This window comes from Ursus maritimus, unplaced genomic scaffold, assembly GCF_017311325.1.
Source record: "Ursus maritimus isolate PB19 unplaced genomic scaffold, ASM1731132v1 scaffold_10, whole genome shotgun sequence".
NCBI classification, from domain to species: domain Eukaryota; kingdom Metazoa; phylum Chordata; class Mammalia; order Carnivora; family Ursidae; genus Ursus; species Ursus maritimus.
In genome coordinates this window covers 62,949,065-62,973,169 of record NW_024423344.1, presented here as the reverse complement: position 1 = coordinate 62,973,169, position 24,105 = coordinate 62,949,065, and positions in this window count along the sequence as shown.

Below are 24,105 nucleotides of genomic sequence, written 5' to 3'. Positions count from 1 at the left end.
CGTGAGGTATTGGAATAAACACTGAATGACACGCAAGTTCGTAGAAGAGACTAGAAAGAAGAGAGCTCATATTATTAAGGAGAAATTGGCATTTGGTTTAGATAGAAAAAGAAAAGAGTTTAGCCAAAGGACTCCAACTCTACCAGTAGTGTTTATATTGTATGTAATAGGAGAAAGGTTAGGACATTGAAGAACATCAAACCAGAGGAAGCAAGCACATAGAAGCAAGAGAAAGGTAAGAAAGAGAAACACATGGAGTTCTGCCATAATGGTAAATGTTTCAAGAGATAGCATCCAGAATAGGACGATAGTGAGCAGAAAGAAGGTGAAGGTAAATTTTGCAGAAAAGGCTAGCATTATTTGGTCATTGGTTCAAGACACACAATAAATAATTATGAAGACATTTTTAAAATGTGAGTCTCATTGGTAAAATAGGATAAATTTATTAGGACAATAAGATTCTTGGTTATACACCATTTTTACATCCCAGCGGTTTCTCACAACCCCTTCTGGGCATAAGATGAATGGAATCTCAGAGACTTTGAGTTGTAGCAGGAAAAAGACTAAGTCTTGAGGAGCAGCCATAGTTAATAGGCAAGCGGGGCAGCCCGTGATCTATGTCATGGTCAAGGGCTTTTCCGTCCTATTGTAAATCTGACCGCATCTGGGGGCATTGTGCCAGCACCAAGGGATGAATCACATTTAGCCCAAGCATGGCGGTCCTTTCCCTTTTCTATTAAATAGTGCAGGAGAGGGCCTAAGATCCATTTCTGGCCAATGAAATGTAAGAAAATTTCTGATGAACATTATTTTTCTTGGTTAAAGGCAAGAACTATAAAGCAGAAAGGTCTTTTTATCTCAGCCTCCTGCCTTCTTAGAGCTAATTGAATACCTGGTGACTAGGAGACAAGATACTCCTCACAGAGGATGGAAAGAACCTAGATTTTTTTATTTCCTGTTTGGCTCACCAAACCAGTCCTTGGACGACCAACCTCTGGACTTCTTGTTAAATAATGCATAAATATCTTCGTAGTTTATGCCACTATCAGTTCGTTATTCTGCTATTTACAAATCAAAGCAATATAAATGTATAGAGCAGACTAAAGAAAGAACAACAAAAGTGAAGGTAGGAGACAGGGGTTAGTTGCAAATGTGAGAAGAGAACAAGGTTAGGGAGTGCCATGGTATCCATGTTAGGAGATTTTCAATCGTGAAGCAAATCACAGTAGACATCAAGGACAAAAAAGGCAGAGGAAATGGTACTTGGGTAATGATAAAGAGACTTACTGAAAACTTCAACAGGAACATTTTAATAAAACAGTGGGGTGGATGCCAGACCCTGTCGTATTGTATGTGAAGTGGATGGATAGAATCTGGAAAAATCAAGGTATAACCAATTACACTGTGGTAGCTCCATGTGGAAGAGGGGAAAGGGCAGCCAGGGAATGCTTTCCAGAAGAAGCTTCTAAGACTACAAGGAAGAAAGAGAGAGTAGACATAGAAAGAGATTGGAAGTCCCTGTGATATTATTAGCTAAGTTGATTTTAAACAGTTCTCTTTTTTATTTGCATTCTGTAAGCTTTCTACAGGAAATGTGAGTTCTTTTTTATGATAAGAAACATTATTTTAAAATAAATACGTCACGATTTCAACAAATGCAAATAACATTTGTGGTCATGTTTTATAAAATAAAGGGGTCTTACCATTATCTCCTATATGTAAAACAAATGGCTGTTAATACTTTTCTCAATAAGATAACAATTTTGTGCTATGAAGGTTTTTGTTGTTCATTTTTCAAAGACTTGAATTAAACAAAAAGACACAATTACAGAATTTACCATTCTTTTGCTCAGTTATACCAACACATGAATGAGAAACAGCATGAATTTTAGGTTTTTTTTCCTTGTGTGTATTTAGATCAAGTAGGACAAATAAGTTCAAGTGAAATCTCATGAAAACACGAGAATGGTTTTCAAGTGTCTATTCCACGTCTTAGCTTGGCACAAATCAAAATCACTTAGTTAACCTGCCTCTTGAAAAACAGAGCCTATAATGAAAAAGCTGTCAGAAATTTAACAACAGTAGCTCTGCCTGGTGCATGGATAATGGGAAGGTTGCTGAGTTACAGGGATAGAAAAGGTAAACTTGGGTGAATGACCAAAAATGGTGGTGAAAATAATGTTTTATTTTTCTTACCAAGGTTTATACCCAACCAAATTGTAATAGTCCATTTAGCATTTATTGAACCTTAAGAGAATACCTAGTATTAATATAAACCAATTCAAATTATATCTTTACGGCAGCTGAGGACCCTCTGGGTTGCTAATGATCTCTTGGGGAAAGCCAAACACCAAATCCAATGGACAACAGATTCTTCTTGTCTCCCCATATTCTTCTAATGTGAAGCCTGAGCTATCTGGCTTCAGTGGAGGGAATTGTGTGATCTGTTTAATCAGATTTTTGCCTAATAGTGATGTCAGAGTTCAGCCAAGAGAATTGAAAGAGCTCTAATTATTTATATGTAGTTTCCAAATATGCTGAAAGAATAGACAATGGAAGTATTTCACATATTCTTAAGCACTACCCATATTTACTTGAAATGTTACAATCATGAGGAAAGTATAAATAAAAATATATTAAGACATTACAATGATTTAAAATGCTATTTTTAATTTTTTATATTATTAATGATCCAGGAATCCACTCTCCATTGATTCTAAGTGAGATTCATGCCTAGAAATACATCTTAGGTCATAAAGTACATTTAAATAATCAAGTAACAAAATATTTACTTCCAAAAATTGGTGTGAAGACCACTTTCTGCCTTGGAACAATCTCGGCAAATGTAATACTGTCTAAGCACCATTTTATACCATCATTAGAAAAGCTTATTGTACATAAGGAAGAGAGTTTCATTTTGACTTTATGGCTCACAATATTAATAGATGCCTTCAATAATGTCATTATTTAAAGCTCATGTGTTTTTGAAGTATTTCCAAATGAGATATGTAAATGTAAAAGAGTGACACAAATGAAAATCCTATTGCAGATTAATAAACTTGCATTTTTGTAGTTCATAAAAGAAGATCATTTAACCTTGTCTTACTTGTTATAAATCCCGATATTAATGTTGTGAGAGATGATTCTGGAGCTAAGCAGTAATTTGACATACCTAGATTATTGGAACCATACATCTTGGCAGTTGCTTCTTTAGTTCTTTGCTTTTGTGAAAGATGAATGGAGCTCTGCATAGTTTTCAGATCATCTGGCACCATAAACAATGACCTTCCTTTTTTTTTTTTTAAGTTTTTATTATAATTCCAGTTAGTTAATACAGCATTATACTGGTCTCAGGTATACAACATAGCAATCCAGCCCTTCCCTACATCACCTGGTGCTCATCACAAGGGCATTCCTTAATCCCCATCACCTGTTTCACCCATCCCTCCATCCCCTTGCCCTTTGGTAACCGTGGGCAACAGTGACCTTCCTTAAGGCAAGTGGAAGACAACCCAGGATTAAAGGACAGGGAAGAGCTCTTCACATGTTGCTGATTTTCACCAATGGAACAACTCTCTTTATTATAATGATTTCTCAGATTTTAAAAACTCCAGGTTAATTAAGTATTATTAATTATTCCAACATTAAAGAAAGCAGTATGACAGGTTTGGTTTTTGGAAAAAACTGATGGTGAATCCAGAAAATGTTGCTTTTATTAACTATTTTACTACATACAGGTATCTACTTTTTAAACTATATCTACAGAATTTCAGCTTAGAAGGACTCTACTCTGAAGGAACAGTAAGATAATTTTCTGATTAAGCTCTTTTTTTAACTTAATGTCTCCATGAAAGAGGATCAAAACAAAACAAACGTTACTTAGAAAAATAAGTTACAAAATTGTTTAATTGACTAGAATCAGAAGAAATCCAGGATCATACTTTGATGTGAAATTACTTTTCATAACAGGAGATGATCTGAATATTTTACAATTCGATAATAAACATATTCAAAGTCTTTAATTTGGGGAGTTACCTAATAACTTCAAAATACAATGATTAAATTCATTTAATTTTATTATAAGTTAGCATAGATACTGGCAAGGAAAAAAAGAGAGAGAAATTTTAAATGAGGGGCGCCTGGGTGGCACAGCGGTTAAGCGTCTGCCTTCGGCTCAGGGCGTGGTCCTGGCGTTCTGGGATTGAGCCCCACATCAGGCTCCTGTGCTGTGAGCCTGCTTCTTCCTCTCCCACTCCCCCTGCTTGTGTTCCCTCTCTCGCTGGCTGTCTCTATCTCTGTCGAATAAATAAATAAAAAATCTTAAAAAAAAAAAAGAAATTTTAAATGGATTCTGCTGTATTTACTGATACATATAAGTCAATAAAACTTCTTTGTTGAGGGTTACGCCTTAAAGCAGTATTTCTTGGTCTGCGGAAAGCTGATGGAGAGGTTAGAGGCAATGTTCTTGAGGCCAGACCGACCAGTGGCTACAGTCACAAACATCCCAGTTAAAAACTATACAGAAACTATTGGTCATAAGAAAGAGAAGGTAGGAGAAAACAGCCAGGTTGTACTAAAACACAACTCTACAACAAAAAACTCAAAGTTCTAATGGAACCGAGTAAATAGACCTAACGGAGCCAGATAAATAGTAACATACCAATAACTTCATTGATATATTTTACTTTCTCCTTTGTCAAAGATTAGAATCATGTTGGGAAGAGGCCAGACTGGCTCCTCAAAAAAAAAAAAAAATTAAACAATAACTGATTCTTTCATAGTGAATATCATCCCTTAAGCCAGTTACAAGGATAATGTTTTCAATAATAATTCATGCTTATATAGCTTTTCAAACTCTACCATTCACCTTCATGGTTGGAATGAATATACATGGACACAGAGGTACAAAGAAAATTTGCTTCCTCCACTTAGCCATTACTATGAATAATAAGCACTAGGATTTAGCAATAAAATGTGCTTCCTACGAAGCCAGGAAAACAATTTCTCAATGTGACCAGACAAATCCTGTAACATATTTTCTATCAATGCTAGTATTTTCATTGAGTTTTATGCATAAGTGAGGTTTTTTTAGTTGATTTTCCTGAAAGTGTTTACAAATGTACTTTCATCTCCCATATAGAACAAAGTTTCCTAAGCAGCCTATGACTACACTACACCCAGATTGTGTCACATTTTAAAAGATCAGTAAACGCTAAGGAAAAGAGTAATAAATCTTTCAGTTTATGGCCTGCATAACAAATACAAACTAGCAATACTTTTTAGATCTATGGTTAAGAAAATAGCACTGATCTTGATCTATGTCCTTTATTGGTAACTCAAAATCTAAACAAACTTAATGCCACTGAATTTTATAAAACATTTATGGCTAACATCCTCCATCCTTTATCAGCTACAAAAAAGTAGAATATATGTAATTTCATATAAAACATCATCATTTCTTTTTACTTGAACAAAACATTCTTATTTGTCTTCATAGTCTGAATTCACTTCCAAGCAATCATTTCTAACACTTGCCTCTGTATTAACTTCGCACAGTTTATTACATTTCAGGGGAAATAATTAAATGTGATGGAGTAAACCTAGTGCATTTTTTAAGTTACTTGGAGAAGAGAAAAAGTCTGAGCTTGGAAGTTGGAAGTTCCATCCACTAACGATCTGTTTCCAGGGAGGTGTCTGAGGCAAGCAGAGAATCCGGGAGCAATGAGCCTTCAGTTTTCTCCTGATGTTCATGTGCAATCATAGCCAATCAATGTTGAGGACACTACTAAGCAATCCAGTGCTGTTTGCTTTTAATTGGTAAACTATCTTCCAAAAATAACATCTTTGGGCTTCACAACACCCCAGTCATAGAGCCATTAAAGAATGAATGTCTTGACTGTACGGGAGGACCTCTATGAATAATGAATAGGGCTCTATTTTTCCTGGGAAACAAACATGTACCGACATGTTCGTGGTAATGAACAGTATTGTGAGTGTGCGCAGTGTAGGACACTACGTCTGCTCTGACTGCTACCTTAATTCAAGTAGATAAGTGATTTTAAAACCTCACAGGGGGTCAAACAACCTTATTTTAAACTTGCAACACACTGTCGGGTTTATATGTTGCTTTTGCAACTTTAAAATGATGATTTAGTACAAAAATTGAAGAGATGAAGAATCGTGTTACATTCTCCAAGGGGCAAGACTGGCTTACACAAATTTGAGAGGCAAGGAAAAGAACATTTGAACACAGTATTGAGGAAACTAGAATTTCATCTTTATTTTAAACTTCACGAAAACATACTTGAATCATGATTCTCCTGGGCACACATAAAAAGTAGTTTTGTGCTGTGCAAAGTGTAACTAAATTTAGATATTTGTGCAAGAGATAGTTCACAAAATAACTAATGAAAAGTAAGATCTAAAATTTTAAAATGATAATGACCTTGGAATGTGTTTAAAACTATTTGCCTTTTCCTTTAGAAAGATCATGAAAGGGCTTAATGTATTTTGTAAATTACTTCCATAATGATTTCACATACAAAGAATATAATTTGATAGTCTATTTTCATAATGAATGAGAGCTTAATGAATCACACATGCTTCACCATTCAACAGAAATATGGGGCATCACAGCACTGAATTGAAATATTCATTATAAGAAGTCTTTGGACTTTGGCAAGAAGATGTTTAAAGGTGTTTTTTTTCCCCCTGTATTTTTGGGTAAAGCATGTTCCTGTTCAAGCTGACTTAAAGGATTGGTTAACCATCATACAAAATTATTGTTCACTGCAAATGCTAGCAATTCAAATGGAAAGTTTTATATTTGTGTAATGGTTATGAATTTTCACAGGCCACAAACTCAGGTGTAAGGAACAGAACTTACTTTGGTTTCATATAATGGAGCTTAATTTCTGCTTTAAGTCTCTCTTCTATGCAGCAGGACAAAAGTTAATCTTGCCAATTCAAGGTAAATGTAGTCCCCTAAGAATTATCTCAGACAAATCTCCCTCTCCAGGGAGGGTTCTTTTTGTCCATGTGAAGATGGTGAGACCTTTGGGCATGGGTGAAAACATCACCTAGTGGTTGGTCATGGTTATTTTCTAGGACAGCGTTATGTGAGATAAATAGATCTTTTTTCCAGTCCCTGGACAGCATAGTCCACAGTACATCCAAGGCAGTGCTATCCCTCTTCTCACCTAGAATCCTGCAAACCCATCCGTGGGTGTGAACTACCAGCAGTGGTAGCTTTCTTTCCCTCAACTTAGCTCTGCCCTTTGTTGATTGCACAAGGAAGGTAGGCTGCCCTCTGGCCCCACTCAGCGGTTGCCTCAGTCTACCCTGCATCCTTTCTGTATTGATTTCACTGCTCCCGTTCCATTGTAGCACAAGGGACGTAAGAGAGAATACAGAATATGGTGTCTCCGGATAGGAGAGTCTAAATGCTCATCTCCACCCTCTGGGGACCCTGATCCTATCAGGGTTCAGCCCACAAGAGGACACAGAGAAACTACAACATCTATTAGCTTCCAGCCTTCTGTCTTCCCCCTCACCCAGCATTCTTATTAGAATGGGAGGAGAAAATGGCTCTGGCTTCACGCACGTTGCATTTATTCTAATTTATTGCTTCTGGTCTCTACCACAGGGCTTCTTTTTCCTTCAGAACTTAGACTCCTTGAGTTGTATGTGAATCACTAACCACAGGCACAGACGGAGGAGGCTCTTCGTGCTCTCAGAAGGGGAAAGGGAGTGACTGTTCTGTAAACTTTAATCAGCCCCAGTCACGGCCCCAGTATGAGTCTACAGGTTCAAAGACTTGAGCAACTTGGAGCATCTGGTCAACCCCGTGTGTGTGTGTGTGTGTGTGTGTGTGTGTGTGTGTGTGCACATACATGCATATTGACATGCATGGACAAGCAAGGGAGTGTCTGTATAAGTTTAGAAAGTATCCCAAATATGAGAAACATGGACAGAGCCTATGAGTATCCAGGTATAGGCTTGGCCCCCCCCACCCTCCCCCAGAATGTCATGCCAGGCCTGGTTATCCCAGCAATTGGAGAGAAACTTAATTTTGAAAAAGATACCTCAAACCCAGAGGGCCCTGAAGTGCAGGAGAGTAGACAGGAGAGAAACTCTGCTTGTCCAGGTTTAGTGCAATCCTATCTGTGGACTTCGGTGGTACATTGGCCTCGGGAGCTGGGAATGTTGTGGTAATCTTCCTCAGCTTCTCACTTCAACTCCACAGTTTGTTACTACTTTGATTTCTCTAAATAGCTATTTATTCAGCCATTTATTCAGAAAAACATTTATTAAATATATGTATCACATATAGCACCCTATTGAGTTGAGGTCCTTTTGAGTTTAATTTTTTCTTTAATAGTTGGGTAAGAAGTGGCATAGTAGAAGGCCTCAAGAAGAACAAACAAGTACAGAGATCATGACTTTAAAATTTTAATCTCAGGCATACTTCAAAATCTAGGTTTTACTCTTTTTCTTTAAGGAATACCACTTCAACTCAATAAGTTACTATATTATATTTTAATGTAAATATGAGCCTCTTCATAATTATCTCTTATGGATCGACAACTGGCTTCTTTATTTAACTTTCCTAAGAGCAATCAAAGCAGGGGTCTGGCTACACTTACAGTGGTGGCTGGGAAACGCTTTAACCGTAGGAACAGTGGCTCAGAATATCCACAGTTTTGGGTTTCGTTTGTTCAGTTTGATTATTCCAGCCCCTAGAAAAAGGTCTTACCTGTAATTGGCATTCAGTTAGGACTTGAGAAACGAATGAATCTGAGAATGAATAAAATGATCAGCTTAGTGGATTGAGCTGCTGTCCTTAACACTCGCCATCTGATTCATGCATCCTCAAACCCTACCAAGACTAAGGTAATTCTGAATCTATTGAATATTTTCCGATACATTTTGGAGAAAATTTTAATTTCTCCATAATGGAATTTAGTATTTTAACTGGCTACAAATAGCAGAATAAACACGAATCTCTTGACTGTTACCTTGCAAAAGAGTCCAAAATCATCAGTTTTCAACACTTGAAAGTATGGTATTAATTCTGATTCAAAAGCAGTGAAATGATCATAATCTTTCAAGAAAATGAAATTTAAATTAGAATAAGAAAACTTACCTTAGATTTTTCAGAAGAGTGTTATGGGTCAGGAGGAGAACCTTAATTTTGCAAATGAACTAATGTGTGCTGTTATAATTCATATTCAAGGACTACAATAAGTTAGCTAGGAAATGGTAAGGATGTGCACATATCCACAGACTTCCAGACACACGGTATTGGAAAAGAAGTGGTGATCTTCTATTCAAACCAATTTAAAACCTGACCCCACCTCTACCAGTAGCATCAAACTAACACAAAGACATTGCAACCAATCAGGATGTTGTTGTCTTTCCACAAGGTAAACCAATCAACAGTTGATTCCTTCCCAAACACCTGTAGTAAGCCTGGCACTATCCTATATGAGGTTTTAGGCATACACTTCCTTAGGCATACACTTCTTACTCTCCAAGAGCTATGGCCTAGTTTTCACAGAAAGAGGGAGGAATGGTGTATAACATTTATTGAGTCCCTTGCATTTTTCTGCCATTGTATGTATGATTTCATCCAAATAAAAACCCTATGAAGGAAGCGTATGTCAACATTGAGATTGCTCTTACCTTTGCACCATGTTGCAAGAATCACAATTCATATTTTCAATGTCAAGAAGGGCATCTTGGTTCTAGAAAACATTCTATCTTTTATCTATTTTATCTTTTGACTATTCTGTTTTCATGTTTAAAATCATTGTAGAAGTCTAAGGATCTGGACGGTTGGTCTCTGCTGCGTTAAATGTGTACGTTCATGAACATAAATATACAAATATATTTACCTGTGTAATGTATACAGTGTTTTGATTTCTTGCCTTTATTTAGTTTTCATGGTAAGTACATTCTGTAGGCCTGGGAATTCTGCATTTTGAACTAATTGTACAAAAACTAGAAATTGTACAATTTTATCAACCTATTAACATCTCCATAATAAATATTTGGAAATTATCCAGATCTTCAGTGAATTATGGGAAATATCAGTAGCAAGGAACATGTATGATTGAACTCTGTTATTATAATGGTTTTATGCTACCTATTCTTTTTTTTTGAAGATTTTGTTTATTTGAAAGAGAGAGAGAGCAAGCACAAGAGAGAGCATGAGAGAAAGCATAAGCAGGGGGAGGGGCAGAAGGAGAGGGAGAGGCAGACTCCCCACTGAGCAGGGAACCCAATGTGGGGCTTGATCCCAGGACCCTGGGATCATGATCTGAGCCAAAGACAGATGCTTAACCGACTGAGCCACCCAGGCGCCCCATTTCTTATTATAGTTGTTTTGGCTACCATTTATTTTTCCTAGTGGTATAGCAACAGCATTGAAATAGTGAGCTATACGATAGTGGTGATTAATAGTACTTGAAATAAAATGTTCCTTGTTAAATTATTTGATTCCTGCTAGACTGTTAAATAAGGGCCGACAATAACTTTTCTATTATGTGCTAACTCCAAGTGATTTGAGGAGGACTCTGAGGTCACTTCCAGCCGTAGAGAAAAAAAGTACATTGCTAGATTAGTAATGTCTGTCATGAGAAAGGGTGAAGAGAATGGTGGAATTCTTGCTACATGTTTGCCCTCCTTGATCTAGACTGCTAGTTAAAAAATCCTATAAATTTTCTTTCCTAATGTAAAATCAGCTTATCTATTAAGACAGAGCAAACTGATTAACACATCTCTGTACCAATTGCCAAAATGGAAATTCATTTTCTTATCATAAAGAACAGGAGAGAGAACCTTTGGGATGGGAGATTTCAATGATAAAAACTATTTTAATGAAATGTGCTCTACATTTCAAAGTCGTATTCTAAATTCATGATCAAAGATCTAAGAAATAAAGAGCAGCTGTAACTCTACATTTTCCGCATATTCTTGTTGTCTTTTTTATCAGACTTTGCTAAAATTGGGGAGGGGAAAGCTGTTCATATTTTAAGAATCAGCAGTATCATAAAGTATTTCTCCTGACTTAACATCTCTATAATAAAAAATCTACTATAATAAATTCATTGCTAGGTTGTATTTTTATTACTACAATCTCCCCCATGAGTTTTCAGTTAAAAATATTCTGGGGGAGGCAGAGAAATGTCATTTCTGTCAGAACATAATTCTCCACCTGCTGAAAAAAAAGGCACATAGTTTGTGCTAGTTGCCTATTATTTTTTCAAACATTGATATATAAGCTTATATATTTATAGCAAATTAAAAAATAGATGGGAGTACATTATACTATGAAGTTATTGTTATCGAAGTAACCATCATAAATTGTGAAGTATCCAAGATCCATCTCAAACTTCATTTTTTTTTAAAGATTTTATTTATTTATTTAACAGAGAGAGAGACAGACAGCGAGAGAGGGAACACAAGCAGGGGGAGTGGGAGAGGAAGAAGCAGGCTCCCAGCAGAGGAGCCTGATGTGGGGCTCGATCCCAGAACGCTGGGATCACGCCCTGAGCCGAAGGCAGACGCTTAACGACTGCGCCCCCCAGGCGCACTCCCATCTCAAACTTCTATCAGGAAAAAAGAAGAGCTCAAATCTCTAAAACAAAGAAGATGAAAAAAAAAAAGTATAATAGTACTGAATTCATAATCTTGGTATCTATTCATGAAGGATAGTCATGTTTCTCTTTTTATATTATGAAATAAAAATGTATTGATTCAATTCCAGAGTCTATTAATTTGTCTTGTGCTACTTTTAAAATTTGGATAAATGTATTCTGAGCTTTAAAAAAAATCTGCTCCGTGACTATGAAAATTGTGTCTAAACCACCCCAGGCTATAATGAAGCCCCTTTGAAAGGTATCTAATGGCAGCTTCTCATACACGGATTTAAGTCTGACACAGTCATCAGGTGCTTAGACCAATACTGAGATTTGACCCATTAAATTCAAGCCTGCCTGTATATTTGCTATGGGCTAGGGCAATAATTTAAGATTTAAAAAGTTACCTCAATGAAGTTGGCTTAAGGGTTAAAATGACTTATTCTATTCGTTCTAAAGATTCTCAGATCCTATTTCTGGAATTACTTTTGTGTTGACATTTCTCTATCCCCACCAACACTGTCTCATTCCAGAACATCACTGTCTTTTACCGTGTATAATACCCTTGATCCAATAGCTCTTAACCCCACATCACTCTCCATAGCACCAATGAGTCATCGTTGACGGAAAAAACCCAGCTACTTTAAAATAGCAGCACCAAATCCTGGCTTCAGTGCACCTCTCCTAAATCAGTGTTATTTTCCTAGACTCAGATCTCACACTTCAGCTAGACATGACTTCCAATATTCCCTGAATGCCTGGTACCATTTTGTGACACTATGTCTTATTCCACTCTACCTTTCTGCCATCTTCTCCTTGGTGTTTTCGTACATTCTCATCACCTGTATCTAGCCTTGTTTTCCTAGCTCAGTATTTTACCTCCTCTTTTGGTCTCAGGAAAACCAAAAAACTTGAAAATGGGCTACATAAGATTTCTGGGTAGTCTTTCATTGAAATGTTGGCATTTTTCTATCTGGTCCTTTGGAGATATCTCATTCTATGGCAACTTCAAGTGTGTCACTGGACTGTTTTACAACTTATGTTAGGTGTAGAAAGCTTATAGTAATGTGAATGATTATTGTCCATAAAAATACAAATAAACTTTTTCGGTCAGTAGAGCTACAAGTAGTTTCTGCTTTGCAGAAAAGATAATTTCGAATGTTTTATTTTATTGCCCTACAGGGTATTAAGCCATTTTGAGTCTGTAAGGAAATTCATTTCAGTGCTGTTGACAATATATATAAAATTTGGATTTTTCCTTTGGACAAATTTTAAAATCTTACTAGTTCACTCATTAACAAGTAAACAAAATAAAATGCCTTATATTAGTATAAGAGTCATGGATTTACATTTTTAAAAAATATTTGAACAATTTGGGAGGTCCTACAAAAATACACAAAAGGTTCACCCAAAAGAGATTGTTGTGGAATGTACCCCACGGGAATTCCCAAGTGGCGATAAAATTTAAACTTTGCTGACTCTGTTTCACTGTAGTTCTGTGTGTGTGTGTGTGTGTGTGTGTGTGTGTGTGTGTGTGTGTGTAAAAGCAGGGCAGGGCAGGGGTTTGTACCCTATGATAATTTATTCCATATAGTTGACAACAGTGATTAGAAAATTGATTTTATAGTGGGAATTTTTGACAATCTCTGTCAGATGGATGATAGAAATTTATTTTCTAACAAATGGGAAATGGCAGGGAATTTGATGTGAAAGGCTTTTCTGTTTGTGTTTATCTTTTGTCTGTTTGTGTGCTAAAATCAATTAAGAATTTTCTGTTGACTGATAACGAGAACAACTCTCAAAGATCTGAATTAGCAAGTCAATGAATTTTTGTGTTTCTGTGTTTACTTTTGACCCTTGCCTAAAATTGTAAAACTGACACTGTATGTTCTCTACGTGTCAAGCTTTGTCTCTGTGCCTCTAATTGAGAAAGGCCTTGACCTCTCAGTACGTGACTATGTCATGTTTCCCTATTTCTGGAGGGTTTTAATAAATTAGACTGTAATGTCTCTTAAAGTAAAAACACTCTCTTTTGGTTGGTTGTCTAGCTGACGCTGTGCTTGGGGAATTGGGTCTGTGCCTTTGATGACCTTGACCTAGGCTGTTTTATAACTCCGTAAATAGTAGAAAACTGATAGGCATAAAAACCATTCTTGTCCACGGAAATGTAAATGAGTTTCTCCAGCAGAGATACAATTGCTATCTGCTCAGTGGAAGAATATATTCCAAAGTTTACGTGTTATTCCCCTCGTCTTGCATCTGCAAGCAGCCATTCGAACATTCTGGAATGTGTCTGCATATCTCTATCTATGTCAGCATCTACCTCTAGGTCCATCCATTCTTCAGATTCTCCTTTACACCAGCTTTAACATCTTACAGGCATTTATTAATTAGTGAGCTCAATAAAATCTTTAATGTCTGTTCATTTTATTTTGCAAGAGAGTGATGGCCATAAATGCTAAAAAATTACACATTGCCAGCTTCCTCTGCACTTTGTTCCCACTTATGCATTTCATAATAATTTCTCTATTCCTCCCCACAAACCTGTGAGTGTCTTAAGGGGAGAAACTGTGTATTCACAGGGCCTAGCAAAATATCTGTTTTATAGTGGGTCATAGGGTCTAGAATATATACTATGTATGGATCACAGAAAAAGTGCAGGGCCTGCTAAGGAATTTGGTGAAGAAAAACATGTAAGAGGATGACCACACTTTATGACACCTATTACCTTTCATTAGTGGCTTGACTCTAAGTAGTAGAAGTATTCATCCATTTTGTTAATCAGGACTCATGCAAAAATAATCGGTGGGAATGTTAAGCACCTGAAAACATTGCAACCATTGTCTCACCAACATTATGGAGAGTTTGTAAAGGTGTATCTTTTTTATTATAAAAATTGTAACACTATAGAAACATAATTTTCTGAGTGCAAAGTCAAATGTTCTCACTCTTAAAGTCTGACTTTAATTAATCAATTAATTTTAATGGCATACTTTTTAAAGCCTGAAAAATAATTACATGATAATTAAAATTGTGAATTTTCTTTCTACCTTTGTGCCCTGAATTTATTCAAATTTATATATTGATTTTTAACCCTCTAAACTCACTTTATTAACAAATACTTCACACTGATTATTTTTAACTTCTCAGTAACATGCAGAGACCTACATTTCTACGTTTTTGATAGAATTTTATTTTCATATACTTGTCAGTTCTCTTGAACTTTATTTTTTATTACAGGTAGAGATTATCTCACCAAAGTGATTAAAAGAAATTTAATCTTTAAAAAGATTTATTTATTTATTTATTTGTTGGGGGGGGATTGCAAGCAGGGGGATGGAGAGAGGGAAGAGAGAGAGAATTCCCAAGCCGACTCCCCACTGAGCGCAGAGCCTGACTTGGGGCTCTATCCTAGGACCCTGAGATCATGATCTGAGCTAAAATCGAGAGTGAGCCACTCAACTAAATGAGCCACCTGGGTGCCCCAAAAATTTTTGATTTTTTTATTTTCGCAGTTCCGTTGTGATTGAGTGGCTCCATAGTTATCGTGTTTTCAACATACAAATTAGCTGTTTCCTGAGAGAAAGCTAAATAAACGAATTTTTTTAAATAAATTTTTTTCTCTATTAAAAAACCTTCCTAAATTATAGAATATATGGACTAAACTGGAAAAACATAGTATGTATGATGCAATAATTCTGTGCTATAATATATCTAACTCATATAATTAATGAATAATTATCTACAAATTCCTACAGATGTTGAGGTATTTTATATATTAAATGTTTTATTTGAGCATAATGTTATTTTCATTTCCAATAATTCCTGGATAAGTCCAAGAGTCCTTTCATAGTGTTACATTAGTTTTATGTTACATACACTAGGTAGTTGCTCAAAAATGAATGTTTCCTGTGAGTTTTGGAGCAGTTAGGGACAAAAATTCCCCTGGTAATGAATTCTTTTAGGTAAGATAAAGGAGATTGAGAAAACTTATCTACATAAAAGCTCATTTATTACTGAGTGTTACAAGTCCATTATGAAATAACATTAAATTCAACTCGTAATGATAAAGTTTTATCTAAAAACATCTAAGCAAATCAATATTTTAAATGGTTAAGCATAATACAGCTCTGGCAATTTTAAGTATGATAATTGAACTTTCTAAATATTTATAGACACTAAGAAGAAAACCATTCCAGCTGCAGATTCTTGGTAAAAAAAATGTTCATATATCTTAAAAGTATAAAAGAAAGTTAGGCAAGTCATTTGTCATATCAAAGATTTATAAGTCAACATTTTGGGTACTTTTGATAATTTTTTCTTATTGGACAGAATATTAATTTTATAATAAGATAGCAATTCATTGTAGCGATGAAACAAAAAGAAAGTAAGCTGTACTCCTTTTGTGGGAATTATAGACAATGGTCCGAATTACAAAAATAAGAATTTTTTAAAAGATTGCATTTATTTATTTGAGAAGGAGGGAGAGAGAGAGAGAGAGTGCACTCATGAGCAGAGCAGGGGGAGGGAGAAGGAGACTCCCTGCTGAGCAGGGAGCCCAACATGGGGCTCCATCCCAGGACCCCAGAATCATGACATGAGGCGAAGGCAGAGGCTTAACCAACTGGGCCACCAGGTGTCCCAGAACAGGTTTTTTGTTGTTGCTGTTGTTTTAAGATTTTATTTGTTTATATGAGAGAGAAAGAGAGAGCAGGAGCAGGGGAAGGGGCAGAGGAAGAGAGGGAGAAGCAGACTCCCCACTGAGCCTAGAGCCTGATGCAAGGCTTCATCCTAGGACCCTGAGAGCATGATGGAGCAGAAGTCAGGCACTTAACTGACTGACCACCTGGGTGCCTCAAAATCAGAATGGTATTACAGAATATCATTTTCAGCAGATGCCAATTTCTGAAAAATATAAAGTAGGCACTGAAAGTGAATAGAATTTAATATTTAAATTAAACAACAAAATGTCTGTTATATGCACTTACAGCTCCATACTTAATAAAATTCACTGTATTTTTGTCATCAACTTTTTAAATAATAACAAAAAGAACCTTGATATTTACCCATACAGTTCCCGATCCCAGTCCTCTTTATTCCTTGTATAGGTCCATATTTACAGTTAGTATCATTTTCCTTTTTCTGCGCAGCTCTCTCTTCCCTGGCTTCTTCCCTGACGACTCCAGTTGCCTTGGTCTCCTCACAGCCTCTGTTCCTTCATTCAGAGAGTCCGTGAAGCTCTATTTAGTTGTCCCTCCTTGCACTATAGTCTGGAAACTCTCCAAAGCCAGGAAGTTGGGCAGTCACAGGACTCACCTCTTTCTTGTCTCTGAGAGATGACTCTTCTTTGTTACCTGATATGAAATGGCTTGAAAATTGTTATTTCATAGATTGATGAGTTTTTTTCCAGTTGTTTCAAGTGAGAGGATAAATTTGGTCCTTGTTATTCCATCTTGGTTGGAAGCAGAAATTCTTGTCAGCAACTTAAAAAAAATTACTTTTACTACTTCCGAATCGGACATGAAACCAGTACACTTTATGTCCTACCACTTGGTAAACACCAGGGTAGAGCAAAAATATGGGAAAAGTATTTATTAGATTGTGGTCTATGAACCCTACCTTGCCTTGTATTTTAATTGGGTTCTGCAACAGCAGATGCTGTGACAGGATCCAGGTGAAATGATTTATTAGAATGTCCCCCAGGTAAAGCGGGTGGGGACATTGGAGAAATGAAGGGAAGGAGGCCAGTCAAGGACGTGATGTCAAGCAAAGTATGCTAACAGTCACTTTGGCTCAATCCTGTAAGAGAACCATGGAGAAAACATAGTTCAGACTTCAGAATTAAGGGATGGAGTGATAGAATATTTATCCCCCTCACCTGTCCATCATCGGTTAAGGGTTCCCCAGTGGGAGGTATATTTTTAATCTCTCTCGGTGCTCCTTGCTCACAGGCAAAGTTCATTCTGACACTGAAGGTAGAGCAGGCAGCAAGGATTAAAAGCAAACTGGTAGCTGGTGTGTGCGAAAATGATGAAAGTATCTGAGAGATGTGAGAAGAACGGTAATAGCTTTAACTACCCAGTACGTGGTTAGTTGTTTTAATATGAACCATCTAGGAATTTTATTAAAATGAAGGTTCTAATTTAGTCAGTCTAGGCAGGACTCCCAGGTGATGCTGATGCTGTTGGTCCAACAACACGCCCCTCCACTGCTGGTAGGTCTTGCGATGAGTGGGGGGTGGTTTTCATTTCTCACCTTTCCCTACCCTCGCTTCGGCCTTTCAGAACACGTTGGTACTGTTGAGAGGGTCCCTCACATCAGGCTATTATAACCTGAAAAACATTGCTGTTCTATCAATATTAAAGAAGAAGCAAAAAGTTAGGTTGGTGGCTATTAAAGTTTCTTGATCAAGGCCCACAAAAAAAAAAATATATATATATATATATACATTATATTATTATACACACACACACACACACACACACACACATACACATACATTCTGGGGGCACCTGGCTGGCTCAGTCATTAGAGCATGTGACTCTCGATCTTGGGGTGGTGAGTTCAGGCCCCATGTTAGGTGTAGAGATTACTTCAAAATGATAAAAAAATATATACATTCTGATCCAGCACATACATATGCATGTTTATTTAAAAACATGATGTGAACAAATGTGTCATGAACTATAATTGTGAATGCATTTTGCTTCTTTCTAATTTATTATTCTATTCACTCTATTTTATAAAGAAAAATTTTATTTCCTAGTACACTATGAGGTTTCAACCCACAATTAAAAAAAAAAAAAAGACCCAAATCATGGTGGAAACAAAACTGAAATTATTATAGCTAATATTTTTTTTGTTCCATTAATGAAAAATTGTGTTCACTTATTCATGGTCTGCTTGAGACATCTGAGTGCTTTGAGGAATCAGGATCTTGGAGATCCTTCCAGCCATTATTGGAAAATGTTTGCTATACATTCATTTTGAGTGGAAACTGAGTGCTCCCTGGAAGAAGGGTGGAGAAGGAGAAGGAGTTTAGCTGTATTCTCGCAGGTTTACTGCCCTCTGCAAAACAAAGGCTACAGTTAGCTGGACTGACATTCCTAAAATGGCAAACTAGGAACCACCTAGTGTCACCCACATCGATGGGGAGGGAACCCATTTCCTCAGCCTGAGCCCAATTGGATTATTCAAGTATTTCTTCTAGATACTTAGTCTCTGACAGAAGTTCTGGAAGTTTCTCCATCCTATTACAGTCCTGGTGATATTTTTGTGCCTCTTGCAAACTGTAAGTTGACCAACTGTGCAGATGGCCCACACTTTAATTAGGTTCTGAATTCATGGACGTATTAATCGCATGTGCATATTAAGTATACATTAAGCACTCTATCACATCCTGGATGTTCAATGGTTAGCAAGACAGATATATTTCTGCTCTCAAGCAGCTTGCCACCTAGAAAGGATGGTACATAAAACATGAGGAGAGTTGAAGCTAACTCTTCCATACAATGAATACAATGTCATAGGAGCATAAAGCAGAAGTATCTGAAACAGAGGTTGGCAAACTTCTTCTGTAAAGGGCCAGGTAGAAAATATCGAATGCTTTGTAGACCATGTGGTCCCTGTTGGAAGTATTCAACTCTGTGACAGCAGCCACAGGCAACATATAAACAATGAGTGTGTCCGTGTTGAAATAAAACTGTATTTACAAAAACAGACGGTGGCTGGATTTGGCCTTCAGACCATTAATTTGTGAACCCCTGATCTAGAGGGGCCTAGGGAGGGCCAGAGACTTCTGAGAAGGACTGAGCGTTAACCAGATTCCCAAGCGTAGGTGTAAGTAATCCGAGCAAAGAGAAAGGAGGCCCAAAACAAATAGGCCCAGAAGTGAATAGAGATCGTGTTGAAAGAACTGAACGATATTCAATGTGTCTGTAGCTTAGACTTTTTTTTTTTAATTATGACATTTTTTAGAGCAGTTTCACGTTCACAGAAAAATTAAGGGGGAAGGTACGGAAGTTTCCGTGTATTTCCTGCCCCCACACGTGCATAACCTCTCCCATTTTCAACATCTCACCAGAGTGGGACATTCGTGACAACTGAAGAACTACACTGACACATCATAATCATCCAAAGTCCAGAGTTGACACCATGGTTCATTCATGGTGCTGTATATTCTACGGATTTGGACAAAGGTGTAAATGACATGTATCCACCACTGTGGTGTCATACAGAATATTTCCACCGCCCTAAAAATTCTCTGTGCTCCACCTCTTCAGCCCCACCAACCCCCACCAATCCCTGGCAACCACTGATGTTTTTGTCTCATAGGTTTGCCTTTTTCAGAATTCCATAGAGTTGGAATCCTACACTCTGCAGCCCTTTCATATTGGCTTCTTTCGCTTAGGCATAGGCATTGAAGTTTCCTCTATGTCTTTTCATGGCTTGATGGTTCAATTCTTTTTAGTGCTGAATCATATTCCATTGTCTGGATGTGCCTCGGTTTATTTGTCCATTCACTCCCTGGAGGATGTCTTGACTGCTTCCAAGTTTTGGCAATTGTGAGTAAAAATGCTATAATCACCTGTGTGCAGGTTTTGTGCGGACTTACGTTTTCGACTCCTTTGGGTAAATACCAAGGAGTGGGATTGCCAGATTGTGTAGTAAGAGTATACTTAGTTTTGTCAGATACTCCTAACCTGTCTTCCAAAGTGGCCGTACCATTTTGCATTTCTGCCAGTGACGAGTGTGAGCTCCTGTTGCCCCACATCCTTGCCGGCTTTGGGTGTTCTCCATGTTCTGGATTTTGTCCATTTTTTTTTTTTCCTTTTTAAAATAATCTCTATGTCCAACATGGGGCTCAAACTCATAGACCCTGAGATCAAGAGTCTCATGCTCTCTGCAGCTCTGAGCCAGCCAGGTGCACCCTGGATTTTATTCATTGGAATAGGTAAGTAGTGTATCATCATTACTTTAATTTGCTTTTCCCTGATGACATGACGTGGAATATCTTTCATATACTCATTTATATATCTTTTTTGGTGAGGTATCTGTTAAGATCTTTGGCCTACTTTTTTAAAGTTCATTTATTTAAGTAATCTCTACACCCAACATGGGGCCCGAACTCATGACCCTGACTTGCAATTCGGAAAGATCACTCTGTAAGCTCCCAGGTGATGGATTTTTTTTTTTTTTCTATTTACCTTTCTCTGCTCAGTGCCTAAAATAGTCCCTGTCATATAGTCAGTAACAAAAATAAGTTTGTTGAATGAATGATGGAAATTTTAATCAATGAATTGGAGGAAGGGGTCCACATGGAAGGATGTTGTGTAAATCAAATGACAATGGAGACCCAGACTAAGAGTCCTTGAGGAGTCACTGAAACCCATTCACTGAAGTGGATTCAAATGATTGATATGGAGGAGGCAGACTCTAAATCATGTGAACAGAGATTACATATTAATATTTTAAAATGCAAATATGCTTTAAAATTAAATTAAACTTACGATGGTGTCAATTTCAATAATTAAATATAATGTCAACATAGAGGGAATGCAGGGAAGTATGTGTTCCAAAGCCTTTTTTCCATCCCCCACGTGATAGCCCTGGTAACATAGATAGAGTCTTGTCAATGGGTGAGGCACAGTGAAGTAACTTCCAATGACAAGGAAGTGAAGAAACCCAAAGGGCAAATCATCAGTTAGTGCAGAAGAGATTAACATAGTATCAAATGTAATTGTTTCAATTGTTTAAGGATTCTAGTCTTTCCCGCATTGTTTGGGTTACCCAGGCTGTCACCTTTTTAATAAGCCTACCAGTGGATTGAGTTAAGTAGATGAGGAGGATTTAAAAGATAAAACCAGATTGGTGTTCCACACTCGTTCTCCCAAGCCCTCGAGATGATTTAATAAAAAGGAGACAGAATATTAATTTTTCTGAATTCTTGTTTGGTTGGGTGACCTTGGTAAAAGCAAGTAGGTGAATTTAGAAATTAGCTTAATTGACTGTTATTACCATTCTGCTATTTCATGGGAACAATTCACTGGTCATTCAAGTTGATTCACTAATGGGGCAGGTAGATAAGATAGGCAGGGCAAAAATCACCACTATAGTTTGATAATTTCCCCCAAATTTTGCTGGCAAATTGCATATCTTAACATGGAATTTCACTTAACATTCTCAAAACAACACTCAATAATACAGAAAATGAGGTTATCAGTGAATTACTCCCATAATAGTTTTTCTGCAATAGTAGGCAGCATTGGTATTCTGGAAGAAAAAAAAAAAAACCTTATGCCTTTAGAGACCAGCCAAGCCGCTTTGATAAAATGAAGTCGATAGTATTTCAGAATACAATGGGAAATGCATATTGTCTGGGTTATTATGTCCAGTGGAAAAAAATTAATTGTGAATAAGGCATGGATTCTTAGTCTTTCTTACCAGCCAGTAAATCTGGTCAACTCTTACACACCTTCATGCTGCGATTTCAATTTTGGGGGAAAAAATTGAGCAATACACTAGCTTAAATATTATTACCAGTCAGCAGCCTCTGGCCTAATATGTGTATTGAGATGGGAAGCCTTTGGGGTTCTAATTTGATAGCTCCAGAAAACTGACCTCAACTCTTCCCCCAACTATACAGGCAAGTACACTAATGACATCTGTAAGAGAAATTCTCCGCTTTACGGTGATGCTAAATTGACACATTTATCAGACTCTTTACTTGGAGATCAGCCTGTGAGGGAGAGGGAGTGGGAGAAGAGAAAATTCTGCTTTGGGAGGGAAACGGAGCCACAGAAGGATGGAGACGAATGCAGACTCTCTCACTGCCCGATTTCATCAGCCTGTTTCCAGACTCTGTCAGGATCACAGTGATTTATTTAATGAAGGTCGGTGAGAGAACACACCAAACACTTTAACTTGAGAATTAAAGCGGGGAACCTGTGTGTACCACTATAATAAAACAACAGGCTGAAAAGGGAAAATTTCACACAGCCAATAATTTTGTCTACATGCCACCAATTAATAAGTTTTGTTTTTACTGAGATGACTGATTGTTTGTGCCTCGGCCACAATAAATGCAAAGCACTAACATCATTGATGTACCGTTGTCCCTGCAACCAGCACAGTGCTTACCATGGGGGGTGCTGATGACTATTTGCTGAAGAGAGGAGGAATTCTATACGTGGCCTTCCCATTTTCATGGTCCACAAGTTCACAATCCCTAACCTCACCTCTGCCCTTGGTACCGTCTATGACCCTTTGAGTTTTCTCCATCTCCCTGTCTTGTTTCTCCGTGACTGCTCCAGACTTTTCCCGTTCTCCTCAAGACCTGACCCCATCCATATAGTCTCATCCATGTGATCTCGTTCAAGTTAACTCCATCATACTCAAGGTTATGCCTATGCACACCCACCTCTATCTCCTGTCCTCCAGGCTAAGAAGACAGGTGTTCCCTCTGTTAAAGTCACTCTTTCCACAGGTGCCATTCTCCCACGCTGGGCTACAAAGACTTCCTCACACTCTGATGCATCCCCCATTCTTTTTTCAACCATTGCCTCCTTCTTAGCCAGTGAGGAAGTCCTCTCACAGAAGAATCAACACCCCCTTTACTCCATATGTTCTTCTCGCTCATTCCTCCTTTTCTTTTTTCTTTTTCTTTTTTTTAAAGATTTTATTTATTTATTTGACAGACAGCCAGCGAGAGAGGGAACACAAGCAGGGGGAGTGGGAGAGGAAGAAGCAGGCTCATAGCGGAGGAGCCTGATGTGGGGCTCAATCCCAGAACGCCGGAATCACGCCCTGAGCTGAAGGCAGACACTTAACCGCTGTGCCACCCAGGCGCCCCTCATTCCTCCTTTTTTTAAGGACCACTTCTTCCACATGCAGGCTTTCATATACCTATTTAAAGGTCAGATTGATCCCTTGAAGTCTACATGTCCAATTGTCTGCTTGTCACATCACCCATGATTTCACTCACTCATTCATTCAGTCAGTCATTCATTCAACACGTATTTGTTGCATATCTATTCTTGGTGCCAAGCATGGCCTGTTAATAGGATGGACATTAAGTAAAAATAGATAAGGTCCCTATCCTTATGAAGTTTTACAGTTTAACAATCCTTAATGAAATGAACACAGAAATAATTTGTCAGAAATGACAAATACAACAAGTACAATGAAAAAGGAGAGCCCACCCCAAATGGAATATTCCAACCCCCCTCTAGTTGCTTCTTATTTAGCATTGTCTTGCAGCTGGTGCTCTCACAGTCACATTCCTTGCTGAGATGCATGGGCATTGACCTTGATGCCCCCCACTTAGTCCTGACATTGACCCATCCCCAAGTTTGATGCCCCCCACTTAGTCCTGACATTGACCCATCCCCAAGTTCTGCTTATTTTACCTCCTTTAATATTTGCCCATTTCCCTTCACCTGAAGTTATATAGTTGCTGGCAGTC